The following is a 27,530-nucleotide window of genomic DNA, read 5'->3' as shown; positions in this document are numbered from 1 at the left end:
ATTCCGGCACACATCTGTCGGCGTTTAGACAATCACGATACGTCACGCGATTCTAAACCAGATCTTGTGGTTTTGATACTTTTGGATATTGTATTTTTTAAGAATTGTGATGATTAGTAGTTGGCACTATTGTAAATAATAATTTAGGTTTAAGACTTTTTACTTCAACTTTAGCGTTAACTATTTTTATTTCTTAAAATTAAAATGTAACTCATTAAAAATTTGCTTTATTCAGTTTTCTTATTTGGTAATGAATTTGACGAACATAACTTTTCTTTCTCAATTTCTATTCCAGCTTCAAGAAAAACCGATTAAGAAACAATTGACGGGCCTGTTGGTCTAGTGGTTAGTGACCCTGACTGCTATACCGGAGGTCGTGGGTTCGATTCCCGCCCAGGACAAATGTTGTGTGATGATGTATCTATAATATGTATGTATTTAGAAATATGTAAGTAAGTTTATAAGTTGTCTGGTTACCTTAACACAAGCTCTGCTTAGCTTGGGATCAGATAACCGCGTGTGAGTTGTCCCAGGATATATAATATAATAATAATAATTAAGTGTTCATCAAATATTCAGAATTCATTGATGTTTCCGAAGCGGCACAGCTAACCGCATAAACAATCTAGAATAAAGTTCTTACAATATACAATTACTACGAAAGCTAAGCCGCAGTATCCCAAGTCCTTTAAAGTATCAACTCGTATCGGTCGCGGTATACGTCCACGACAGCTGCTAGTCGCGGCACGCACCCGCCGCACACACAGTAATGCGCCGCCTTTTAATTACGATACTGATAAATCTGCGCGTGCGCGTGCCGTGTCGCTCGTGTACACACCGCCTAATAATAATACTTACTACGGACCCTTAAATTTGGCCTGCTTTGGATAACAATGCCTAGCAGAAGTAGTAATTTAAATAATAATATGTGACAGTATTAAAATTTAGATTTTTATGGCTCTGATGTGTTTTTTTAGTCACTTTATTACTTTCACTAGTTGTACTTCCTTGTCAAAGTAATAAGTCGTAAGTAATTTTTGGACGGCAGAAACTTTATAACGGATAAAAGATGTGATCAAATAAAAGATTAAAACTAAGTCTTCTAGATAATTACAGTAAATATTCGTCTAAGCTTTGGGCAAAAAAAAAATACCCCAAAGTAACAATAAAGTATTATTATTATTAGCTAAAAAAAACCCTTTTAGCTGTCACAAAAATATACCATTTAATAACACATACATAGCCAAGTTATAATTACGTCACACGGTTTTCGACCGAGCGAAATTGTTGGAGATAATTGTCGAATTGTTGGTCGTATGACATTTAGGGGGAGTCGCCATTTTCCCGCAGCGCACGTGTGCTAATGACCTGTGACATTCCACTCATTATTAGCCAACTACACGGCTGTCGAATATTTGCGAGCTATGCTTTGATTTAATGTGATGTATAGGACATTTATATTCGGGTAGAGAAACTCTAGTCTTGGTGAATAAAAATGTTGGTGATTAGGTGATCAGAATCATTAAGTAAGAGAGCTTTGAATACGATATCATTTTATATCACCATTAGCTGTTCCAGAAAACGTTGTTTTGCCACACAATTGAGTTTTAGGGAACATAAAAGGCGGTATGAAAAATATATGTTATCCGATTCTCAGAACTTCCCAATATTCATAAGAATCGGTGGAACCGCTTCGGAGTTCAATTTCGTACACCGTGACACGAGAATTTTATATATTAGATTGCACGATCTGATAAGTTAATAATAACAGAAAGAATAATAGATTTATGCCGCTATCCTGGCTTTGATAGCTTGGCTAAGATATCCCCAGAATTTTGAGGCAAGATAAGAGGCAAATTGACAGATATTTAATTTACGACGCCAATTAAACCGATTATTTATAAATAACAACGACCTTAGTTATAGTATTACAAATGGCCTCACTCAACCCCATTCCTCAAAACATAACGTAATTTTGGTTCGAATACTTTCTAATCAAAAATTTAATCAAATTATTACAAATGTCGATATATTTTTTGTGGCTTTTAATATCTATTAACACAAACAGTTTCGTAGATTAATGCTTCGATTAATGAACGAACATCTGTTTCTAATGGAACTATCAAACTATTTGATGGTAATCAGAAGGGTGTTTGTATTGAGAGCTCTTTTAGTTGATCTTTTTATGTTTTTTTTTTATGATCTTTTATAAATGTCCCGCATAAACGACACTATTCAATAAAGGGTGATTTTTCTCTTTTTTCCAGATTAATATTTCAAAAAATATCGGCCGAATTGACAATCTCCACATTTTGATAGCATCGGTTTAAAGTCGGCATTAGGTGTGTATTAAAGAAAAAACCGTGCGTCAAAAATAAATTGAACATCGAACTAGTAATATAAGTGCAACAACTCTATTTGAATTTTGATTAAAAAACCCAAGGGTATGTGCCGGTAGGTCTCCTTTCTCTAAATATAAGAAACATTAAGAGTTTCATAGTTTTTTAAAAGTAACTGAGAAAACAAATACACCGATCGGACATACATTTTCCATCTTCTCAAAGATAAGATCAAAGAGCTTTAACAAATATTCTAAAAGCATCAAAGGTAAAACGACATGCCAAAAGCAAATGGCCGCTGAAGGGTCATCGGTGGACGTTTTATTAAAAAATAAACTTGAGAACGTCTAAACAATGTCTCAATAAATCTGTTCTGTTCTGGTCAGAAGCTATTAGCCGCTAGTCCCCCGTGACTTCGGACTAGGGTGCACAGAAGACAAGAAAATTCGAGGACAATGTCTATAGTTTTTTTGCCAGTGTACGGTTCATAGAGTGATACTATCAAACTCTTCATAAATATCAGTTGTCAGGTCACTGAGAGTTCCATACAAGTGGGTTCTAGAAAACAAATCCTACAAATTTATGACCGTAACATTCGTTGCTAAGATGCATAAGTTATCAATAATCGTTGAAAACTTCAACTGTCTGGTTATCACGTTCACGAGATACAGCCTGGAGATAGGTATAGAGTCAGTCCTCAGTAAAACGATAAGGACTCCAAAAACATGACCATGTTTTGCACTATTTAGTAATTTATTGAATGAAACTAAAATATACTTCTTTTTGGTGAGGAAAAAGTATAAGTATTACTTATGGACACTTCACCATATTTTTACATTTAGTCTGAGATTTCATTTAAAAACTTCATAATCTCTATAATATTTAGCAAATCCATTTTCAATAAACAAAAAAAAAGTTGTCCTCAACTTACTTCACAATCATAGTCACTACAATGTGTTTTCCTATGAAAGTAAGATTGTACACACTAGCGGAAGCAGTGCACGCTGTAGCCGCCCGTCAATGTATACCTTGCTTTATCCACACACTTATACGCATCTTGCCAAGTCCCATTGTACGTGGATATTGAATGATCTTTATTTGTTGCTTTGACGTATTTTATTATTATAATCGTCAGATGTTTAAAGGTGTATTTTTTTGTACTTTTAAACACATGTTGTGCTCGAATCAACACAGGGGATTGAAGAAATGAAGAAGGCGCAGAAAAGAGACTGAGAAAGAGTTCTTTGAAAAAGATGATTAATTAAAAAAGCCAGGATTAGTATTATTGCGTTATCCGTTCGATAGTTTTGTCACCAGAGAACGAAGCATTATCACTTTTAAGTATCCTGCTATAACTATTAAACCAAATTAATTAATCTTTCTGATAACTGAGACTCTGCGAAAACTGTCTTAAAGAATACAAACTTCAAATGCGTTTCGGAATCGCGACACTAAGGGTTAATAAAAACAATCGTTTTGGGGGTCACCTAACAAATTTACTTCCAACGTAACTTAGCCTCGATTTTTCCTCACTTGTTTTAGCTGCAACTGAGCCGGCATCGCACACATAATAATAGGATTTAGCTTTTAACTCATAAGGTACAGAATTCTAAAAACCAATTCAACTAACAACACTTAACAAAGTCATCGCTGTTTCTAACTATACTTTCAAACTATAACTTCAAACCTATCTTACAGATGTAATAAATACTTCCGAATACTGCAGCTATCGTTGCCGACATGACATGTATCGTATCGAATGCGATATGATTACTCGTCACAGTATGCTCGTGACATTTACCCGCCCCCGACTATAACGGAACGACAATCATCGATACATTGATTCACAGAACTCGAAAATTGCTGCGATTTCAACGACAAACCTATTTCTATAAATGTCTTATTGCAAGCTTGGAAATTACACGCAATTGAAGAATGCTTGTTGACTGATTGAGTTGTTTATCGAGTATGTATTTTTACGTTTATTTTGTAGAGTTACTTGCCGATTCATTTTTACTTATAGAAATTTTCGACGCAGCTAAAGTCCAGTATGTGTAATGCAATGTTTCGAACGTGAATACGAAAAGGCCTACTTAAAAATATTTTTGTATGTTTAACACCTTTTAAAGAAAAGCAAGAAGAAAACAAGGGTTGTATGTAAGTCAGGAATAATTTTTAGTTACTTGATGGCTAGTGAGATTCACTCAGAAACAGTGTGAGAAACACAAGTATTATTAATTAATTGATACTCGTAATTAATTGATCCCCATTGCTATAGATCGATCCCACGCAGGCAGATGTACAAATAATTGTGTGTAATCGTTAAAAACGTACCGTAAAGTCCGTTGATCACCATAGTAACTGAGCAAGGTGACATTGTTCACACACTCCGGAAACAGCAAGCTGCAATGTGCCCTCCATAGACAGAAAATTCTGACAAAGATACATTTTCTGTCACCCCAAGCGAAACACAACTTTATGTACCGCGATTTAGGGCTGTTTATCTATAATTTTGTTAACGATGTGAGGGTCGGTGGCTCTATTTGTGACGTCAGCATGTTGAGTAAAGTTCCGCTGGCGTTGGGTTACAAAATGGTTAGTTTGCATGCATGATTGCTTCCTGAAAAATGTCCAAACGTGATGTAGACGGGCTTTTTTGTTTGTCGCGTTAAAGGATGATAATGTCTGTGTATTGATATAAGTTAAAGCGTCAGTTTCTTTTAACTTGATTTGCTTTATATCGGCGATGGATATAATATAACAGACAAAAGTGAATTGTGACATAACGTAAGAATAGAATTTGAATTTATTATCATGTTAGTATATGTAAGTATGTTTGAAATATGTTCAGGGCAAACTGTAACGGTTACAGTTACTACAACAACTACTTTTGAAGAAAAAAAACGTATTTTGATGGTTAATATTAAGCAGCAGAATCCTAGATTCTAGCAGCTTCCCGTTAAAATCTTTTCAGAAATAAAATATACCAAAAAATATATAGTATAGACATAACGTTATGTTCATAATATAAAATAATCATAACAAATATTTTAATACCTACCTTTCTATATGCTTGTTTTCAGGCCAACAGTGAGAACATACAAAGATCTCTTCATTAATGGCATATTGCTAGCAAAAAATCAAATTATCTCTACTATATAATTACAGAATAAAATGGTAAATCCAAATTGATTCAGAATCAGAAACAGGGGCGTGGCGTCGCTCCAGGCGGACATTATAGTGTTATGTTACATTATTAGTTGCACTTTCTGCCGCCCGCAGCTACGCGGCACGCAACACGATATGCAACACGTTACAAATTGTACATATTTGTAAAGAAAAAATGGAATACTCTGTGAAATTGTTAAATATATAAAAACAGTTTTGGAATTTATAACAATGTAATATTTCACACCTTTCACACAATTTCGTTGAGCTTTATAACGCCAAATAAAAAAAGACCGACGGTAAAAAACTACTTTTTTTTATGAAACCTATCTAAGAACACTCGCACATTATTCACCTTTAATCAATGCCTTACATACTAAACAGACTTAATTGAAATCGCTTATTCTGTTCCGTAGCTTTGATGCCCCAGACTCACAGAAGGACGTCAAACTAATTACACCCTGTTTTGCGTTGGGGGTTTAAAAAATAACTATGATTTCGATTGGTTTCGCTGGACAAAACACCAAAATATACATCAACACATGCTTTGGATAAAGCAGCTCTATATACTTTATTATATTATACATTATTATATCTTATTGTTATATAACAGCCCATACAATTTTAATAAAGAGCGCACGAAAGATTTCTTAACAACTAATTGTTATTTAGCCCTCGAAGTACAGTTTATTAAATGGTGAAGGTAATTAAATTAAACGTTCGTCTTTGACGCCGGCCCGTCTAATATTTTTATTAAGGGTTCCATACTAGAGAATCAGTCAGTAGGGACGGAACAGTTAAATAAACATCGATATCGATAAGAAAATGGTATCTTTCGTTTTCAATGGAAGTCGCTGAATAATAAAAAAATATAACGGATGTTGAGAACTTAATTTACTTTTAGGTCATTAGGCGACCCATTGAGTTTAAAAATTGTATTATTTCCAGTTATTTTTAACTTTTACACAACTGAAAACTATAACGAGCAAATTCTTAGCTATTAGAATTTTCCCGACAAAGCTTGTTTGCGTAATACCAATTCTTATATTTTTGACTTTTATAATCAAATGTCCAAATATTTTTCAAAATGCCCGGCATACTTATTAAGTTCACACGTTTGGTAGCTAACGGATTTTAATTTATCCAAACATAAACTCTTACCAAAAAACCAACTCATCTCACACAAAAAAATCGACACAATAAAAAAAATTACAACTTCTTCAATGCAGCCTTTATCGACATTACTTTTCCCATCCCTGCATATTTTTCCCCAGCAAGGTGATAATGTCGGAGTTTGAAGCCGGCTGTAATTACGGGCACGAGCCGGCCCGGACCGGTAGCCGGCACGCTCATAATCGAGCCAATTATAAGGAACCAATAAACAAGGCGCCATTAATTTTGTAACTTTCATATTTATTACAATTATTAGACATTTTTTGATGAAAGTGTTTTTTTTAAGAGATAATTCGGCATTATTGTTTTATATTGAGCTACTTGGTATTTTAAATTTAGTAAAAAAGCCAGTATTTACCGAGAGCAATGAGAAAGTTGATAAGTGTTTACTGTACTCTTATAATGTTGTTTTTTTTTATAATTTACCTCCATTTTCTTTAAAACATAAGATATGTATTTTTGTTGTTTAACCAGTATAGTCGAACATAGCGTTGTTCGGTAAAACTATAGAGTTTATGGTTGCATTTTTAATAAAACACTGGTATTTGAATTATTACAATAAATAAATAAAAAATATATTTTTAAGCTCCTTGTTCAAAACTTTCGAAATCAAACTTTGGCATAAGTCCATAAAGTTCTCTCGCATAGGCCATCTTCAATAGACCACATTGCATATTGACACCACATCTTATTTTGTTATTTTTGTATTCCAAGCATAAAATCACAAATATTTGTTACGTTTCTTTCCCCGTATAACCTACGTGTATATAAAATTGCTTCTAATCCGTGATTCTCTGTCGACCGTAAGTAGTGTTCGTCGTCGACTGGAATAAAGCAAGTGTGAATAATGAGTCCAGTGATCAGAGTTTTCCATTTAGCGCACTCACGCCATCTACCGCTTACTATAGCACTTGTAATTAATTAAGGACAATTTTAATAACTTCATTGCACAATTGTACATGATGTTCTTGATTATAGTGAGTGTAAATGTTAGACACATGTGTTGTATACGATTCCCTGAAATTTACGTGATCGTGAACGTAATCTTACACGTTTTGTGGATCACACTACCTATAATAAGTCGTAAAAATATTCTATTTCAACAGGAAACAGGGAATTTCATTACCTCTCAAAGTTCAAGAATAAAGCAATGTTGCATCGGTAGCGCATGTCCTAGTTTCCGCACCACATAAACTTGATAAAATGAATCTGTAAATTCGTCAAAGCAGAACTCCTTTTACAGCGCCTACATAAGCTTATTGAATAACAATCTTTTCACAAACCATTTCCAAGAAATTCAGATTAAACCATACACTACTACGATATTCAACGAGTTCGCAGTACAAGGAGGATTTATTTAAGTACCATGTGGTTCAGGAATACTTGAAGAGTCACGCCATCGGTACCTAATAAATACCGGGCCCCAATTCTGCTATTTACAGTGGCCGATGAATGAATGAAATTTGGCTTAAAATGTCAATTTTCGTATCCTCTTAAGCATTTTTCTACACAATAATTGTAAATTCAGTACGGGACGGTACATTCAAGGTCAATACAATTAAGTTTCAATTATTTTATTGGCAATATGCTTAAGAGAATAGGAATAATTTCAAATTTAATTCAATTGCCATTCATTCATCGGCCATTTTAAAATAGCAGAATCGGGGCCCGGGTGTTACGCACGAACGATTCCTCTCATATTCCAACTATTTCAAGCTAATCACTTACTATGCTATAATTTAATATAATTAACCCGCGTTGGGTCAACTTGTTTAATTGACTAAACGAGTAAACGATGAAACCTAATGTACCTACCTTATTTCATTGTGTTATCTTATTATGCAAAACAAATAATTATCTAGAAGATTAATTGCAAACAAGTAAAAAGATTTCGTAATTACAAATTAGTAACTCTTGATAGTAGGTAATTACGTAGAAAATGTTTATGAAAAATTTGACGAATATCATCAATCAAAATGAGTGCGTATATGTAACAACAATTGTCGATTATTTATATTATCTTATCAACAATTATAAGTTAGAGATGGATTTGAACATAGATATAATTTATAAAATTGACGGAAAAATATAACAATAAGTACTTAATAGTCCTACACACGAACAAAAGTCCATATAAGTATACAGTTCAGAATTCATTATATTTCGAAAAAATGCAGGTCTTAATAAGAGAGGCCCTCAAAGGCCTGTTTCATAAAATGGGCGTCATACAACGAAGTGATTTCTTCCCTTTTTCAAAACACTCGTGTCAAATTGGAAGCTAAATGCTGAATAAAGTTATTTGCTATGAATGCCTCCGGGCACAAATTTCAATTATTGTCACATCCGAATAGTTTCGTAGGGGCCCGCCGTGCATATGGTACAATCACGCACTAACTATTTACGCACATCTAGTATTTTTCTTCTTTTTTTCTTAATATGTGTGTAAAATACATCAGTAAGCATTAAATATAACTTATTTTTTAGGGAATTAGAGAAAAGGACTACATAATATATTAAGATTGAAGTATATTTCAACTCTACCATGTAACTTGAATCTTGGTGTAGAAATAAAAGGTATATCATGGCGCCTAAAAGCTATGCTTGCACTGCATCAAATGCTATCATTTTTATAACATAGTAAATTGTTTTGAATAAATAGGCAGGTACATTGTTACGTCACTTAACAAACTCAACTTCCACTTCACTATAACCTTTAATTTATACTTTTTTAAAGTGTTGACGTATCGACTGTACCCAGCAGTAGGCGTATTCATCTCATAAAGGGGTCAAAATATTTTATTAGCCTTGCGATTTTAACGTCGTAGCGGGGGCGCCAACTGGATTAGAGGCCCGAGGCACTCGAGGCGTCGCGCGACAAATCGACACTCCGACAAATCGTCACTACCCTTTTATACATACTAATCACATTTCAAACACTCCGAAACTTATAAGTCTCTAAGTTAACTGCATAAGGTTGCAAATTGCTTGGTGAGTAGTTTTGCAAAGGTGAATAAAACGGCTTTTTTGATTTGTCCCGCAATGGTCAAGGATGAATGCGTCGCAGATTGGCCGCGTCACTTGCACACGCTGTTATGAATATAATGAAGTATTTAATATTCAATTGAAGATGATTTCTAATGACGATTTAGATTCGTTCTTTTTTCACTAAGTAAAATTTGATCTATTAGTGACTCATGTAACGACGGTGACGCCTTTGTTTAATAAAAAATGAAAAAAATAAAAAAAATGAAAACATTGTTTCATAAATACTTTAATGATAATGATTTCAGTGAAATCCATTTTTACTGTTAGAGTATATCTAAAATTCATTTTAGAGTATTCAGTACAAGAACCCAAATTGAAATACACAGAGAGCTAAAAATATCAAATTATAAACTATAACCAGTCTAACTAATCTGTCGATAAGTGAAGTCTGTAAACGTGAACGAATGAGTCAAAGTTAAAATATTCATGAATGTCTCCCCCACGTCTGAGATGAGCCCCTTCATGTTGGTAATACTTGAGTAACTAACTACCTGTCTGCCAACCACGGACTACAAGAACCTATATGTATTGACTTAAAAACTTGTTTATACGAAAACTAATTGAAAATTAAACTAGTCGTGACCGTACTAACAGTTATTTAACCAAAATGTATCTGTTCTATTGTAGTGGCAAGTGGAAAATTTCAACAGTCTATCTATCACGGTTCTTGATGTACAACCAGGTGACAAACAGACGTACAGACACACGGACACATAGCGGTTTCTTTGTTATAAAGTTTCTACTCTCTGAGTACTAAAACCAAACAAATATATATTACAATACATATAAACGACTATTTTTAATAGAACTAATAAATTTCCAACAGTTTTTTATCTATAAATTGAAACGTGTATCTTATCTCCCTAAGAAAAACAACACATTTTCCTTATAGTAAGCAACATGCGTAATGGACGTCTTTGCATAAATTTACATAACAAACAATAACTACAGACATAATTATTTAATTAATCGCACCAACCTAAGACCTAGAAGCTCAGTAGTAATTTCACATCAATTACAATTGCGTTTTACAAAGTATAGTAACCACACATTAAAAATTTCAAATATAGTATCAACAACACCCTTATCACAATGCAATAAGGATCATTTTTTTATAAAATTTCTATGATTATTATTGGTTGAACTACACTAATTAATTGTGCAAGAATTGAGAAAATGAACATTGTAGTCAGTTAATTCCTTGCTAAGGGTTAAATCGCGTGGTTCAAGTTATTTGTTAGCATACCTCAAGAAAAACTGCACACAATTCATGAAGAATGTGACAAATGTAAACAACCTGAAAAAACCTCTTTGTTTACCTATTGAGTCTTAACTGTTTATATTTTTTCCTTTTCAATGAAACATAGATGTTATTTTTTAACGACCAGACAATTGTAACAAGATATGCTATGCGAAAAACAAAGTTACAAGACATTTAATTTAGTTTCTGTATAGTCGGCGCACTTTAAAATCTAAGTTGATCTGTAGAACAAAGGGTACTATGAAAAAGACAACTCCGCCGCGCCAGCTCATGATTAAGGATAAGGGTTTCGTTTTTTTTCAATACTCAATACTTTATTTGCTCTTCACAATGTATAAAGGTCTTAAAAGGTATTAATAGTAACAATTGTGAAATCTGTCGGTCACGGCAAAAGTAAGAACTAGTTTCAAAAACTATTTCAACTTTTTCAAAAACTAGTCGCCCTATCACGATCATTACGCGTGAGTAAGCCGTTGTTAAATGAATCGTCTTTTTACGAATGCCATACATAGACTACACATAAGAAAAACACAAACAACATAGAAAAAAATGTAAATATAAAATCTTTTTCCTTCCAATAACACATTGTATATCCATTTCCTGGTCCACAAAGAAAAAAAAAAAGTCGCGTCAAATTTACACGGATCGGAGAAGGGAATATAAAATGTTGAATCCAAGATGTCATTCGCAAGGTGATAATTACAAACATCTACAATGAAGACAAGGTTCAGAGGATCTACCACGTCCTCCTTAAGTACCACTCTTGCTGTTGATGGAGCGCGACAGCGCTCTAAGACAAAGCGCGGCATCTCGCTCCCACACGATCGACCGTATTGCGTTAAGATTTCGTGGTAGGAGGTACGTCACCGACAGTCGAGCCGCTAATGATTGTACTCGTTATTCCCACAAATTATATTTTATGTTTGACGTCTATCAGATACAGGGTTATTTTTATTTTATAAGGTATTGTTAAGTTTTAGCTGATGGTGTTGTTAATAATAGAGTTTTTGCTGCATGAGCTGTGTTTATGATGATAGGATTTCAAACGATTATTTTACGCGTCTGGTTTCGCGTGTGGATTTCGTTAAAATCAGGCTCTCTTTGCCTCTACATAAATTACAAACATTTATATTCAACATTATACATATCAAAACATATATTATTATCCTACAGGTATATAATATCATTCCACAACGAAATGTATAAAGAAATCCTAATCTAAAAAAGTAAAGAGGTAGGTAGTATGTAAAATCAAAAACGGCAATTAAAATATTCAAAAAACATAATCGTTCCAATAAAAGTATGAGTAAACTTCACGTTAGTTGGATAAACATCGCGATCGCTCAGTAGGCCGCAACCCCCGCGATATTAGCATAACAAGCCCGCGTCAACAACAGCTTTAAAATAAAAAAGCGTCCATAATGGCTTTATAAATAGATTTCGGAAAGTATTTTCTATTAAATAAACTTCCATTTGACGTGGTGCACAACGCCGAACGCCGTGCTCGTATGAATAAATCATATCAAATAACTATCAGGGGAGATCCGCCGAGCATTCTTTCCCCGTTTACATCAAAACATTTTGTTTAGGGTTGAGATGGCCTATCTGTGATGCGAGCAGATTTTTTATTCATGATTTTTTAATGGACATCCGATACGAAACATCTGACTGTGATTACATTGATTTATTTGTTGCGACACAGTCCCATGTCTTGTGAAAGACAAGGCTTCCTTCACAGTACACATACTGATAAAACAAATAGCATTTTCCGTTTCGAAACGCTGGAATGGGAATAATGAGCTTTTTGGCGGCATTTTATAAGATATTTTCTCTTTATATCACGGCTTTTCATTTCAACGTGGGGTGTTCGTCGCACATTGAATTTTTCAAGTAAGCGGAACGCGGAGAGAACGGCTGGAATCCCAGAGGATGCGTCGGAGCGCCTCTGAACACCTACGGCGGCTTAAGCCTCTCTGCGACACATTCGGTCACACTGATTGAATCGAGCCGGCGGAGTCGGCGCTACTACTGGAGGTATCGCCGCTATGTTTACTCGCAAATTCTACCTATTTTATTATAAACCTCTAGCTCTCTCTCTATAAGCCCGAAAAGTATTTAAAATTATTTGATTACATTGGTGATTTGGTGATTTGGACAGAGAATTACGTACACTTTAACACCAAAGACTCAGTTTACCAAAATATAGTTATTCACTTTTCAAAAGCTCAAAATAATTAACAATGACACAAAGTTCAAAAATCTACGAGTCCTTTTTATTAGTGGCCACATTTTCGCTAAGTCCGGTGATTTATAATTCTGACCTTTGCATCCGCAGAGGAACAACAAAGGACAGATCCCGACTGATCAAGTATGCATAAAACGCCCACGCCAGCTGAGTGGAGGATTGTTGCCAGCCGCCCCGCCCATTACCACAAGCGGCTTACTCTACATACCTACAATACACATGTGAACCAAAATTAAAGCTATTAATTATGTATAAAGGTTCCATTAATCCAATCCCGTGAATGCCGAGAATTGTGAATCGAGGAACACATAATGTATTCCGTTAGCATAATGATTACTGAGAAAATTTTAAATTGCCTTTTAGGATTTGCTTAACAAAATGGTATATGAAATCTATTACGGCTTAGGTTCTGACAAAGACTAATAATCATGGTCCACTGTAGTGGTCTTCATTCTTTATCCTCTTAACAATGAAAAGGCTGGCTGCTCATGCTGGAAAGTTCAAAGAAAATTCAGACATCCAATAATGGTTTGAAAAATAATGTTTGATAAAATATCGAACGCAGATAATAATACTGACCAACATGTGTTTCTGCTGCAATATCCTCTCCATTCACAAAGCAAAATGAATTTTCACCAAAAATATGTTGCTTCACTTTTATAAACCTTTTATTAAATCGTATCCGATCTTTTAACTACGTAAACGGCGAAAATAGTCCTGAAAAAATCTGTAGCAGCACGAAATATTTGTATAATCCTGGAAAACGACGTCATCCTCTGTTGCCTCACAAATTATAATACTCCTTCAATGGGGAGGGTCTGGCAGCAAGCTCCGTGCGTGCGGAGTGCCGCATGCATATTTGATGGAGCTCTAATGCTCGCCGCACTAAGCGGATTTTGTCTGCCACTAAATGGTGCCACTCCCTTTGTCGCTTGTTTGGCTGACGTTGCGGCTCGCCATGTTACGGACTTTCTCTTACATAGGCTATTTACTGATGCCGGTTCTCCGTTTATATAGTTTTAAGCTTACGATTGATGGTGCTTTGAAAATGTAGTTTTTATTTTGCTTGATGGATATGGATGGAAATAAGTGATTTTATTGAAAACTAGCCGTTGCCCGCGACTTTGTCTGCGTGATTTTCAAGATGTGAAAAACTATGAAGTTTAATAATAACGATCATCTCAAAAATGTAATGCAATATTGAAAATGAAACACTTTTTTATATTTTAAGCTTGCTTTTTTATTTCTAAATTATAATGAATCTTGAGCGGCCCAAAGACGTTTACGATACTATCCTGGTGTCAAATATTTCACAGCTGTTTTAATGATTTTTTCTTATTTAATACCAAAAAGAGGAGTTTATAACTTTGACATATCTGCCTGCCTGTCTGTCTGTGACATCATAGCTTCCGAACGAATTGAACTATTTTAATTTAAATGTGAATTATGTGCGAATGTTCGTTTAGACATGTTTTAAAAATCGAGCCGTTTAAAAATGGGGGGGGGGGGGGTGCAAGTAGGAAAAAATAACAGAAGTGCTAAGACTGAGTCCGATACACTCAGTCTTAGCACTTCTGCTAAAAATGTTTTACTTTCGAGGGTTTTCCATTTTCTAATTGGGTGAGTTATGATTTTCGAGCACGTCTGTTCTTGGGCCGGCCTACACCTGAAATTGCTAGACGGATTATGACAGTGATTATGAGGTATCATAAAATTATTATTGTACTGTAACCAAAGAGGTAAACCAGAACCATATTACTGAGGCCCCGGTGTCCGTTTGTCTGTCTGTCATCTGGCTGTTTCTCAGGAACAGTGATAGCCAGACAGTTGTTATTTTCACACACGATGTTTTCTGACGATATAAAGAAAATGTCACATTATTTTTGTGTACGGAGCTTGTGAAGTGAGAGTCGGGCTCGGTAACTGTGGATTTTACATAGTGTCATAAGATATAAGATTTTGCAAAAGTGCACCCAGATAAACGGTTTCCTGAAACACGTTATGTTTGATTGTCTTCTTCATATTAAAACTGATCTTCCTCACAAACATTTGGAATATTTCCAAAATAAAAAAGTTGGTAAACGTGTTATCTTGGCCCCCTGGTGTTTTGATCATGATTTGCCTTTAAAATGCTGATAAATAAATGGCGTGATAATAAAAAAAATATTAGGTACCCCTTTTTTCAAAATTGACAATGACAAAAATCTAAAGTATAGGATATGTGTCACTTGTGATGTTACGACAAAGTAAAAATATGAACATAAAAGTGACTTCATGTGCATGAGTTCTATTTACTGTACCAATTTAAAAAGAAAAATTACGTATTTTATTCGTTAACATACCTGACGATCCTTGAAGTAAAATACCTACCGTCATCCCTACTGCATAAATGGAACTTAAATAAAGACTACATGAGGTTGGTTATGAGGTTACGCTGTCGATACCGAAAGCCAAATGAATTTTCCAGACATTGTATGACGGATGTAAGTGCTGATAGCTACACGCTATTATCATCCTTATTGGGAAAATTTCCAAAAATATGTTCCTAATCCTCGTCGGCTTAGGGATCTCAGAGACTTATTCAGTCTCTTTCCTTCCCCTGTTTTTACCAGGCTACGAAAGAAGACAATTTTAAATAAGTAGAGAATACAATAAATTGTTAAAGGAATTTTTGGAAGGACCACGTGTGCGGTCTCTATAATGGCGGATGTAGACCGATCAAATCGTTAAAATATTGAAAAATCCCAGGTATCAGTAGACATTATTCTAGCAATAGATACATAATGTCTATTCATTGATAGCTTTGGTCTTATAGATCTCTCACATTGCATACCTATTAGGCAGTTTTTATGCAAGTTTTCTGGGCTTTTTTATCCGAAATAATTTTGGCCTATGTAATGTGGCAAATTTAAGAACAAAAATTGTTGTTTGTTGTTACAGATGAACCAAGGTAATAATTAACTGTGTCGTTCAGTAATTTTTTGTTATGCATAATTATAGATGAGATCAATGTGAACTACATGCAACTTTGGGTTGAGTGTCACTACGAATGTAGTATTTGAAGTAGCATCGCCAACATTACCGAGCTAAAAACATAGGTATGTATATACTACTATCGTAAATAAATACAAATTTATATTACGGCATTCCACATTTGAACTTGAGTAATTTTAGTACACCAATAAAAATAAAAAGAATTTAAGTTCCTTTCTTTCAAGAATGTACTGATTACGGTAACAATTGCATAAAAAAAACGTATTAGTTTATGTTTCTTTTATTTTACTTGTGAAATAGTCGCGGTAGGCCTATATCAGACTTGAAAGAGAATAAAATGACAAATTTTGTGAAAATGATTTATTTTCGAAAAATCCTATTATTGTTCTGCCAAAAGTCTTAAGATAAATAGCGTGATGCTTTTTTGTGTAAATTGATGACCGTGCTGCCTACTACTCAATCCGGTGAAAATACACCTCATAATTGTATTCAACGATGTTACGGGTGAGTCCAAATATTTAAAACTTTACTGCTCATGCCCCCTACAGAGTAGCATTATGATTTTTGTATATTTGTTGTACCATGTGTACGATAAGGTTCATGCAAAATTTGAACGAAATAAATTCAGTAGTTTATGAGATAATTTGATATTTGTTTATAGATATAAAAGGCTCCTGCTCACCCCCTATAACGAAAAGCGAGATAATAAGTAAAAAGTATGTTGACCGGACCTCTTGTTGATATTCTCTGAAAATTTGAATCAAATCTATCCAGTACTTTCCGAGATCTTTCCGGACATACATACAGACAAACAGACAAACAGACAAATAGACAAAAATTCTAAAAATCATATTTTCGGCATCGGAATCGTTCGTAGACCACCCTGCAATTATTCTTTTTTAAAAATATTCAATGTACAGTTTTCACTTTTCTACAATTTTATTATATGTATAGATTCTAGTGTCACATTTTGTTATTAAATACCTTTTAGTAAAAGAGAAAATGATCTACTTTTGGGCATTTCAATAGAACTAATTTAAACTGTAAAACAACACGTATAACTATTTTAACTCAAATGTCTCATTCATCAAATGATTTCAGTATCTATCTAATTAGTTGGTAAGACATTGAGTACAGGCTATAAACTCGAATATTATATTGTGTATTTTCTGGACTTATTCAGCAAAACGGCCCATTGCAAGTTTATCAAAAATTGCACATATTACTGTTTCCTAAGAATCCATTATCTTCTATTCAATTTCATAACGTTTAAAAGATCGCAAATGGTTAAAATGTAGAGCAAATATCTACGATTTTCTCTGTTAATATTCGCGGAAACGAAATACGAGTACACGGGAGGTTCAGTGATCTCCTTATAAGTAGTATCGCGAAATTAGTCGAATCGTGAGCACGGCGAAGAATTCCACTTTATTAGATTCCATAAGCTCTATTCATCGTTTTTTCGCCCTCTCGTAGGGAACCTTTGAGGCAGCATTGCGTATTAGTGAATAATGCGATCGAATCATTCGATCTCTCGTATTAGACGCGGTCGGGTCGTCTGTAATGTGCCCAATGATAATAGACTGTCAGTATTAGGCGATTACACGAGCTTATGGTTGCCAAAGTTTAGTCAGGAAGTATTGTATTAATTGAATTCGATAATTAAATTGCAATCTGTATTCTGCCTCGTGCAGAATTTTCCGAGAAGGCAGAACAAAGGGATGATTTTGAAAATATTCCAAAACAACAATGACAATGTCATAATGAGAAACTATGAGAAATAGTTAACATTTTTCAAAGAGCTTTTCTCGAAAGTTCGACGATAGTTCATAACGTTCTTTAAAGAGTGCTGTAATTAATATTCCTGGTATTTCCAATATTGCAGAAAGTGCAGATGAGAGCATACTGCTGATATACCTATTATCATATTTAACAGCATGATTTTCACATCTGAACGAGCTCTTGTTATGCCTATACCTCGCCAGTCGTAGCCGTGGGCTATCGAATAAAATATTTAATCAGTTCTTTAAGTTTTTTATTCTAATAGTATGGTAATCTTATAATTTTAGTGAAAAGGAATCAAATTCTTTCATTGAATGGTGTTACTCTATTTCCTTCATTGAAAATCACTACGCCTGTTGATAAACCATTAGCAATGAGTTACAAATCCGCGACAAAAAGGTTGAGAATCAGTGCCTGCATCGGAAAATATCAAAAAATATTTGTTGCCGATCACCTGTGTGATTCCATTAAGAATTACGAAGGATTAGTGTAAGCCGAAGTACAATATACTTAGAGAATTCGAGCATTTATTTGAAGTTGGGTTTGCGTTACATTTCTCTTTAGGGTTGAAAGTCTAGCTACTTTTTGTGTCGTATCTGGGGTAAGTTCACGTCGAGCGGCAATCGTCGTTATAAGAATAGATTAATCAATAGCAATGCGTCACGGTCTGCTGATTTATTGAAACGGATTTTGAAGGAAAGTGTAATATAATATATTATTCCAAAACACAGACACCGAGTATTTATGCTATGCTAGTCAAAAATATTCTCTTAGAGTTTTGTATCTTGGAAAAGTCAATAAAATCGAACACAGTGACGACAATATGTAATCAGCTTTGTGAACCAAATTGTTTAACTACAAAAATAAGCTTCCCTAAAACGTCAAGATTCCTCAGTAAACCTCCATGTAATCTCCGAATCCGCATTGACAAGAGGGAAGTTAGGCCTTAAATATCGTAGTTCTTCGGGTATAAGCTCTCCTTTGTGTGCGGCACTGTGAGATACGGTCGACCAAAAAAGTAGACAAAAGATTTAACAAAATTGAAGTGTAAATAAAATAACAATAAGGGTGATATTAGAAGCTCAATTTTTTCCATGTGAGAAAATCATCCCTGTTTTTTAATGACGCATGATTTTCAACCTTAAGGTGTCAGACCACTTTCTTGGCCGACTGTACTGAGAGGTAATCTCGTAAGGCTTGGGCTCATTCTGTCGGTCAACGGCGCGCCCCAGGTATTGCGGAGGCTTTGTATGGGCATCTGTAATTCTCGTATTGTCGTGGAAATACACGTACAAGGATTTTCTAATCGATATCACATTGTGACAAATGAAATGGTTGATGGTTAAAGCTTTTAAGTAAGAATGATTTTGTAACTTTTTATGTGAAACAAATGCGATTTCATGATGAAATTAGATTCCAATCAAATCTCAGGTACAGCCCAGCTTTTTTCACACCCTCTTTCTAAGCTAGACTGGACCAAGTTTTTAACCTGCAGCTAAATTCAATATAACTTTTTACACTGTCAATGAAAACTCGCTAAGGTAAGCGTTTATCGTATTATCACATCCTTACCGAAGTAATTACAGAACAAAATCATGTATTTATTACCAAACTATTTGCTATTTAATGATAAAAACTTGTCCTGATTGTCGGGTGTGAGGCGAGGTGAGACAAACTCGCCCGCTCGCCAACGTTTTCCATGGAATTTTTCCATTACCCAGACAAATTGCGCGCCCGCCTCTGTAATATGGTAGTCCCGGCTTGAACGCTTTATTATTTATTACTAAACATGAACTTGTTTTGCGACGACTTCAGCAAACATTTTTATAAGAAAAATAGTGTTGATTAATGAATAAATGTTTTATACGCATTCTAAACACGTACATAGGTATACTATTTTCTTATAACTGCCTAATAACAACCTTTTTGTGACATTCGAGAGTGCCATGTAAGGATGGATTCAATCTACTATCTACGTACCCATATACCAATTAATAATGAAGCATGTCTGAAAATTATAATTTAAAATAAAACTTCTCATTTAGATTTTAGTTTTACCAAATTAAGGTACTTTATTAGTACAACATATCATATACAATTTAAATATATCTTTATTACAAATCTGTCCAATTTAACTAAGACCGGATCCGGCTATTGATAGCCATAGACTTGCGTTCGATAATTTTGCCGTCGGATAGAGTAATACATAGGCATTATAAATCGGAGCCCGGTCGGTCGGTTCGGTCGGTCCGTGGATGGGCTACCAATTATGTCAAAACAAGTTCCTCCATGTTTCGGAAGGTACGTTAGATTGTAAGTCCCGGCTGTTATTTACACATCTTTGATAGTCCTTACAGGTAGCCAGAAGCTAGAAAGTCTACTATCATGTTGCCCAAGAAAAACTGGGTTGAGGAGGTCAGATAGGCAGTCGCTCCTTATAAAACACTGGTACTGAGCTGCATCCGATTAGACTGGGAGCCGACCCTAAAATATTTAGGAAAAAGGCTAGGATGATGATATCTGTCTTACTAAATAAAACAGGCTTAACACGACACATATCAACACGGATTACCTATCAAAATCCACGCTTATCTAAATGTTTATACGAGTACCTATGATACATATAAATAATACTCATCTGATAGACTGATAAGTGTTATCAAAAGAGAATATATGTTACGCTCTTGATCAAAGCCACCAGAAATTAGAGAATGCATTGTTATATCAAAACTTCCGTTGTTGTAATCGTTATCGATTGATAATTAGGTATCGATTCTACATAATTTTAAGTATAATATCGATAAGTCTGCAGGTGTATGACCTTCTTTTTTTGAGGTTATAGCGGCCATCTGAATTCGTCATTAGTGAAAATAATAACTCTTCAGCTATCACGGTTCATGAAACAGGCGGACGCGACGGGCAGACAGAGAGCTTTAATAATAAAGTTTCGTTTTAATCCGTTGGCTACGGAATCCTAAAACGAACTTGAAATCTCAAAAATGTGATTCTTAGTGGAATATTATATCTAGTACTTTGAACAACCGTTTCACATTTGTATACGAGGACTTTTTTGTCTAGCTTACCTTAGTTGTTGCTTGACCTGAATAATGGAATTACAATGAGGCTCATGTGCGTAATAGATAATTCGAGATACATTGTATGAATATAAATATACAATCACAAAACCACAACAGAAATTCACCTGAAAAAGTAAGCCTTCTATCGGGAGCTTTCTTTACGCAATCGAGTGTTAATAATAACCACAATATAGACAATTCCCCGGTACCAATAAAGCGTTTGCAAAGGATCCATCCACACTTATACGTGCTGGTCATTTGCACAATTTCAAACAGACAAACCGCAGGTAAGTGAAGTTCTCTCAAACACTTGGGAACGGTTTACTGGCGGTCGAGTTGTTTTTGGACCGGTCAACAGCTTTGTAAAGGACAAAGGGCTAACGATGTGGTATACACGCATCGCTGTTATTATTTTAACGATCGTTTTGCGTCATATTATTCTTTTGCTTTAGTTCGCTTTTCGAAAATAATGTTGAGGTTTTAATGTTATTTGTTTCTTTTTATTGTTTATGCTGGATTTCAGTTTTTTGTGATAAGGAGTGGTTTAAGGCTTGAATTTATAGGAAAAGTAAAATTTCTCGTAAATGAAAAAAGTATTTTACGTATGATTCTATGCCAAAAGTAATTATCCCTCTACTTGTACTAAACACTCTCTTGAAAACTTTGATGATTATGTTTACTGGCCCTAAGTTTAGCAAAGCTATTATATATTCTGTTGCTTCAAACTTAAACTATTTAAAAACATGTAAAGAAAATAAGATATTCCAATCAGTAAACCTTGGATATCGTTACACCGTCATAATAAATGTCAATTATTACTCAAAAATAACAGCCATTTTGTAATGAACTAAATAATCTAGAGAACTATATTTAGGTGTATAAAACTTATCATAATTGCTTTTTATTTCGTCAGTTGTTTATGCTTTTAACTTTATGATAGTGATAAGTTGGCAACTTGTTGAACATGACTCATTTGATTTTATTTTAGCAATTTCTAAACGCCGAGATCAAGATGGTTGGCTCGCTTTCTTCTCGCAACAGCTTAGTTACCAATAGACCGGGACAAATGGAAGGAAGGAGGGCATTGCCTAGCCGTAGGACAGATATAGTTGGTAAAAAGGAGAGTCTTTTCCCAGCAGTGGGTTAGAATAACACTAACAGAAGTTAAAAAAATAATAATGAATACATGCCAAACATGTTTATTCAATATGCTTTGGTGAAACTCGGGAATAAAGTCATTTTTAGGGAATAAAATTATAAATTGAGTTCGGAGTAATACATTCCGTTACACTATTATAAGTTTAAAGCGCGTTATGTCATTTTGACATCTGAACGATTTTAAAATAATTTCAGTTCACTACAAATCTTACAACTTCTATTAAGGAAGCGCCTTGAAATAATGATATTTGAATCACATGTGAACTTACGCCTACAATAGCTACTATGACTACCCCACAAATACAGATAAATTATATAGATTACACATAACCTTTGCCATATTCGAGCACCCATCTCAATAAAACGAGTCATCCCGAACGATGTTATCGTAATGAATATGCAATAATTCGATAATTATAATACCTACACTATAACTAAGTTGACAGTATGTTTATGATCCCTAAATAAGTACGAATTTATGTAATAATATATGTACACAAACAGTTCAAAAAAACAACGCAGAGTAGAGGCAAGGGTGGTGCTTACTTCATAAGAAAACTTTCATAATTGACAATCAAATATAATAATACTAGCTAACCCAAACCCAGCAAACGTTGTTTTGCCTAATAAATTAATTCTAGTTGTATGTATTTTTTATGGCACATTAAAAATAAAAAAAAATATACGTCCCAAAAATAAAATAAAAAGTTTTAGTGTGAGGAACTCTTATCACTTAGGAGTATGAAAAATAGATGTTAGCCGATTCTCAGACCTACTGAATACGCATATTAAATTTGGTAAAATCGGTAAAGCCGTTTCGGAGGATACGGTAACTAACATCTTGATACGGAAATTTGATATATTAGATATCTCATTTTTTTATATCAAAAATTGACCTTATTGATAATTTACTCAACATCAGAAGGTTATTGAGTGTTTGAAAGAATGTCTCTGTGGCATGTCAAACTAATGGCGTAAAAAGGAGCGACAATCAGAATCAAAAATTATACACCAATCGTGGATAATAACTAATAAATGCGTTGGAAAATATTAACGAATTTTACCCGTAACAATGATAATCTAAAGGCTTCAAGTTAAAGAAATCTAAATATCTCTCAAAGTTCATTAAAAAAAAAACAAATTAGGTATACTTGTGTTGTAAAACGATTTCAAGAGTCCCTGTAATAGTTCGTCAAAGCAATTAAGCTTCACTGTCATGAAATTATTCGACATTCTCCATTAATGTAACGGGCGTGATTGTGACCACCTTCGGCCTTTAGATCACATCACCAGAATCACACGACAACACATAACCTACCCTATCACACTTGACATAAAGTTCATTTTGGTAGAGTCAGGTTCTACGTGTATGAACATTCGATTACACACGCCAGTGGTCAAGTATTTATCAATTAATGGCAAATTTAGTAGAGCAGGCTTCCCTGAAGACTTGTTAAGGACGCATTCCATGTTAATTAGCCACGCGAATGTGTCTGTGCCAATATTAAATGCCTACATTTCGAGCCTCGGAGTGGTTTAATTAAGAACTGTTGAGTAACTCGAGAATGTAGAGTATGGGATGAAATAAATAGGTCAATTAATGGAGAGAAGGTGGCCAACAAACTGTTTTCCGAAGGGTTTACCAACAAGTTTTGAATTATTGTTTGTGGAAGTAGCGTAGAGCAGCATCTATCATGGACATCAGCTACATCAGTGATCAGCATATGACTTTATACCATGGTGGCAGGGCCTCTGATTGGTGGCCTTGATAAATAAATAAGTAATGTTCAGGTTTGCTGTTCAAAGGTCGATTTCAATATTCTGTCTATCGATGGTTTTCAAAATCAAATCAAATTAATTACGAAACATTTTGTATGAAACTTGACAAAGTTCTATTTGAATCTCATTATTTTTAACGTTCCATTTAAGAGGACATTTTATTTCAGGATCTAGCTCGCCATCCTCTAAATACTAGTTCTTGTATTTTTTTTTAAGAAATGCCGCTTCAATAGGTGAGACTTGGCTATACGTAAACTATTAGCATCAATTTCAATACTTTTCAAAATTGACAAAATTTTATGCAGAATCATATCAGCTAAGAAGTTTATTGGTTAGAAACGACAATAATAATTAACCTTAACAGGTACAGAACTTAGCACCGACTTAAGCCAAATTGGCAAATACAGCATAATAATTACTATTACGTATGGTTCACGGTTAGATATGAATACTAATAATATACACGTATGTATTGAGCAGTCAGAGGGCGTGATTTGGACAACCCTCGTAAGTTCGTCTGGCTAATCTGGTGGAGGGTCCGATCAAATAGTCCGAAAATAACAGTACAAGGAAAATAGGCAGATAAAATTGACTATTTACTAGATTATTTTTTTATTTTGAAGATTTCTATTTTTTTTTTGCGAATGTGAAATGGTTTATTCATGACTTTAAATGAAATTAAATCATTTATTCCGTAGGACAAACGTTATCACTTTTACATCTCATTTTACAGAGTAAAAATTGGATATAATACAAATACCGAAGATTTTTATCGAATCTTTTCAACTCATCGGATAATCTTAAGGTTTCAACTACAATATAATTAATTTTAGCGGCGTATTTTCATGTTTGCTTTCTTATCATTATTACAAACAATAATATAAACACAGGAATATTCCCCAAGCATTCCTAATTCCCGTTGCGCTATCTCTCCATGCCGACTAGTGTATTTGCATGCACATATTATTATAATAGAAACTTATTTATTTATTGTTTCTTTTCTGTTGCTGATTAAGACGTGTATTAAGTCTCACACTGTTGATAGCCAATATAACCGCTTCTTCGTCGCGCTTCTGCTGGTAGTGCGTGAAATTTAATAGTCTATAACCAGGATTAATACAGAAGATATTTGTATCCCGATTTTGTGTTCCCGTTCAATTATTATCAATTTGTAGCGAGAAAACGAAATTAAAAAAATTATGTTAAACCCATGTCTAGCACTAGACAAATATTGTAAAAATTCTAAAATGTTAACTTGGTCGTTGTTCTAATTCTAGAAAGATAACCACAAAACAAGTACGAAAACCCAACATAATAGATCAAATTACAATATTATCTACACATTTTTACATATCGCTTCTGTAACTTCGCGTATACTATAACATGGTTCTTCACTCATATTCTTTTTCATGGTCAATTTAAAATATAATACAGTTGTCGGCATCGAACGGGCCCTTGCAAATCTAATCTGCACCTCTATGGGTTCACTTATAGAGGGCACACTTCTCATCTTATCTTACAATCATATGAACTTTGACCTTAGAAAATGTAATGATTGGATTTTTTGGAAAAATAAATTTTAGGGCTGGTCGTTGTACCTTCAGAAAAGTTACTGAAGCTGTGAAATGTATGCTTATAATTGCAGTAAAATCTGGGTTTCTTCTTGAGGCGACAGATTAGATTAAAGGTTTAAGGTAATAAGGTGACAATTTTTAGAATAAGAATAAAAATATCCTTTCCAAGTTTAAAACATTATTGTTTTTTTTTTTCGTTTTCATTATCAATATATCCAGTGTCATCGGCTGTGGACTAAGGGTTCCAATTGATAAATACTTACAGAACCACAAGATGTACTTAAGCAAGACAGACTGATAATATACGCGATCTTATCCATCTGTATCTTTTTAGTACATTCGTTTGACAAAAACAATATCTGATACTGATTTCAGCATCATCGGCTATTTTCGACAAGCAAGAGTCACTCAATGACCAAGCTCACACAGAACGAGTCTATGAGATACAAATATTGTGCTAAGGGTCATTATAAATGTGGATTTCGCCTTTTTCTTCTCATTGAAGTTGTTGTGCAATCTTGGTTCAGAGTTTAAGGGGGATCGCGCTTTTTTCACACGATGTTTTCCTTAATCATTTCAGCAAGCGAAAATCACTTTGTTATATGCACATGAATTCGAAAAGACTTTGGTGAATATCGGGAGAAGTATTTGCGACCTTTGACTTGGTATTACAACAGTCATAACACACAAGCCTATCTGGGCTTAAACGAATAGAAAACAAATACAAACATTAAATAAACTATATATTCTCATTTACGAACGATATTTAATATTTGTCATACTCCTCACAAAATGTATTCCATTCGTCATATACATATTCCTCATATGATTATTTGGAATTACCAAGAGTACGTAAGTTAAGAGTAGTAAGTTATACCTGTAACAACATTAAATAAATATTCTATTCTATTCTATTCTATTCTACGACGATAAAATATTAGTTGTTTTATTGAAAAAAATGGTTTCTCCATAAACTTCTGAAATATTTAATAACAACCTATACTCACTGAATATTCCTAATAGATTACTCCGCCGGCAAATAAACAAAAAGTTCAGCATGACTTTTAAATAGATTAAGTCATGCTGTACATACATCCATAATTTTGACTTATTTAGTGGAGTGCCAAAGTCTTTAATTAAAAAAAAAGTAAATCAACTGTCATAGTCAATAACACTTTACTGCTTAGCTTTACCGATATAAATAAAATTTGAAAAAGGAATAAATATTGTGACATACTACAATAAGATGACCTTTTTATTATCGTTCATTTGTTTCACGTCAAATCACGTTTTGTTTACTAGATTTGATACATGCCATCCAATATAACGTATACATTTTGCACTTACTTTATCCCGCGACTTCGTCTGTCTGGAATCTCTTGTCTTTATATGAAACTAGGTTTTCGCCCGCGGCTTCGCCCGCGGCTTCGCCCGCGTCGAGGTCGGTTATATCGCGTTTCCAAGAGAACTCTTCAAAAGTCCGGGATAAAAGCTATCCTGTTCTTTCTCAAGGTACCAAATTTCATTAAAATCGGTTCAGTGGTTTAGACGTGAAAGCGTAACAGACAGACAGAGTTACTTTCGCATTTATAACATTAGTAGGGATTCGGCAAAGAGGATATCAAATTATGCGTTTGATTGAATACGCATGCGATATAAGTAATCTAAGGTTAGTAAGAAGTTTTAAGTTTTTAAGCATTTTATGGTAAAAAAAGAACATTGATTTTCTTGAAGTGATCATTTAAATGATGGAGTGCTTTTTAATATTCTCATACAATTTTTTTTCTAATAGTTTCCATATTTCTCTCATTAACGCCATGGCGTAACAATAACACCTTCAAAATATTGTAATTTTATTCCAAATCTCTGAATCGATTCATAAAATTAGCAAAGCACGCACACAGACATCAGTCACAAGCAATTTACGTATTAATC

The 27,530-nt window shown here is 34.2% G+C and overlaps 1 protein-coding gene across 1 annotated transcript in view; it reads left to right on the top strand.

Moving 5' to 3' along the window:
• The window catches only part of LOC113499098, a 268,950-nt gene that overhangs the window by 140,157 nt on the left and 101,263 nt on the right, over positions 1-27,530 (top strand). The window lies entirely within an intron of this gene.

The sequence above is a fragment of the Trichoplusia ni genome, chromosome 11 (assembly GCF_003590095.1).
Source record: "Trichoplusia ni isolate ovarian cell line Hi5 chromosome 11, tn1, whole genome shotgun sequence".
Taxonomy (NCBI): domain Eukaryota; kingdom Metazoa; phylum Arthropoda; class Insecta; order Lepidoptera; family Noctuidae; genus Trichoplusia; species Trichoplusia ni.
The sequence above is the reverse complement of the archived record's forward strand: the minus strand, read 5'-3'. Positions and strand labels throughout refer to the sequence as shown.